Consider the following 2,546-nt stretch of genomic DNA (forward strand, 5'->3'; position numbering starts at 1 on the left):
ATACTCCAATTTGATATCATACACGTAATTTATGTTTCTGCCTTGTCTAGCCATTGGTCACATGCACGTAGATTCATCGATTTAGGCAGTGTGTAAATGCTTATCGTGGTGTAGATTCGTTGATTTAGGCAACACCACGTATACATGCAGATCTACCCGTTTAGAACAAACTCTAGATTCACTATTTTAAATAATATTAAGTGTAGATATGCCGATTTAGGTAGCACAAGTGCATATTCGTCGATTTAGGAAGCAAAAAACTAAGTGCAAAATTTGTTGGTTTAGGCAACATTGGTGCATATTTGCCAATTTAGGCAACACATCTCATTGGTGTAGATTCGCCAATTGAGGCAACACCGATCACAAAATCATGTTGCAGTGGCTGGCCACCATTGTCCCTAGTATGATTTTGTTACCCGGGTATATAATGAAAGTGATTTGGATTTGGACTTGGTATATCTGGCTTCTTGTTGCAACAGTGTTTATGGAATTGTATGAGAATTGATTTATTGAACGATGAGTGTGACCAATGATATCCTGATACATCAGGGTATGACATATACTACTTATTCTAGTGGTATAAACACTAGTATTTATAGTATGTGGATGACGACAGGAATAAACAATGTTCTTTAATTTGATGAATTTTTCTTTTAATATGTGATTTTTATGACACATAATACTAACCGTTTTTTTTGACAAGCATTGTTTGCAGTTTCTTATCTTCGTAAATGAGGACAGATGCTTTCTAATGAAGAGGTATGTAATGTAAATTGATATATAATTATTTTAGTATAGCTGACAGGTGGAAAAAGCATGACCGCACTATGGACTATGCGAAAGGACATCACATTTATGTATATTTTATTATTCAAGTGCTCTTTATGAGCTATGGCCATTTATGTTGGACCGGCCAATGTGTATTCATTTTGAGCATCAAAGAAACCTCTCCTCTCTTCCCTCTCACCATCGTGCCGATGTAGCACTCCACTCTAGGAGGTGCACATGCAGGGGTTCTCTTACTCTCTCGCGTGCTTTGTTCCTCTTTGTTTGTGTATGGCTTTGATTATAAGGTGTGAGATTTGCTAGGTATACAAAATTGTCATTTTATGGCTTGTATTATGTTATTTGCAATGTTTTACAGGGCCTTGTATGCTCCTATTTGTAGCAATTTCTCAGATGAACTAATCTCTTCAATTGGGTAATCTAGAAGATCCATTTTCATCTCGATCCTCCTCTTTGATGATAAGCCCAGAAAGCCCTTTCCTAGACTCTTGCCTTTTTCTCATGTGCTGTTCTTACCACCTCATTTTCAAAATGTAAATGGGAAGACTTTGCCTTTGCTCCTATATTGATATCTTTGGCCACTAGCCCTATATATTTTTAATATCTTTGCTTCCGTAGAATTATCTATGGATTTGTCACCACCCTATCAACATAAAACTTATGGATGTTGATTGATCATCGTGCTCTTGCAACCTATGCTCAACTTCAGCATGCTCTTCCTACATATGCTTGACTTGTGCATGAATATTGCTTCTTCTATCGTTTTGTTGACATAAAACTCATGGATTTTGTATCTAGATTTCTTGCTATTCTAATAGTGATTGTAATAGAAATGGCCTATGAACTTTGAGAGTAGCGGAATTAGAAAAATTAGAGGAAAAACTTTTGTGAGATTACTTTGAGAGCATAGAGGGTGAACTTAATTGATGGTAGCAACATACATAGTACTTAGTTAACTTGGCATGAACAATACTTTTGCAAGATAGAGAAAGAGTTTAGAGAACATGACGACAATTGAGGAACGGATTTATGTGGAGCCGGTTCCCCCAGGTCCAATAGGCATTTGTATTATAGATTCTCTCATCAAGAGAGACTTGGTACAATACAATCTTTGTGCTCCTTGCGACCTAGGTGATGCAATGAAGATGGAAAGCTTCATGCATCACGAGCATAACATAAACTTTGCAAAAAGCATTAACTATCCCAAGGCCTCAAACACCTTCGAAGGTGGAGAGAGCTAGCGGGGAATGAGGGTAGGGAAGAGGAAGAACACAAGCACCTTAGTCAGTAAGCACGACAAAGCACCTCAAGCTTGGGTAGTGTTCCCACAAGCACCTCAAGCTCCCTAGTTGGCAAGCACGACAAGCACCTCAAGCATCTTAGCAGCAAGCACGACAAGCATCTCAAGCACCTTAGTCATCAAGCACGACAAGCACCTTAAGCTTGGGTCGGGTTCCCACCTCAAGCACAGCCCTAGCTTACCTAAGGTCAAAGGACTTTTTAACACTAACCTTTGGAGGTCTTTGATGAAGCCATCCCTAAGGTCTTTTAAGCTCCATTGGTTAGACTTGCTCTTTGAAATACCATCTCTCATTTGGACCCCTTTACCATTGGCTTCGTGTGTTAAGAAATAAGACGTAGCTAAATAGATTTTTGAGTAGATTACTTAATGGAGAGAGATAGATTTCACACACAAGAGATTATAGAGTAGATAGAGAGAGAGAGTACACACGATATACGTGGTTCACCCAATGTGGGCT

Source organism: Adiantum capillus-veneris, chromosome 19 (assembly GCF_014529385.1).
Source record: "Adiantum capillus-veneris isolate H3 chromosome 19, ASM1452938v2, whole genome shotgun sequence".
Taxonomy (NCBI): Eukaryota; Viridiplantae; Streptophyta; class Polypodiopsida; order Polypodiales; family Pteridaceae; genus Adiantum; species Adiantum capillus-veneris.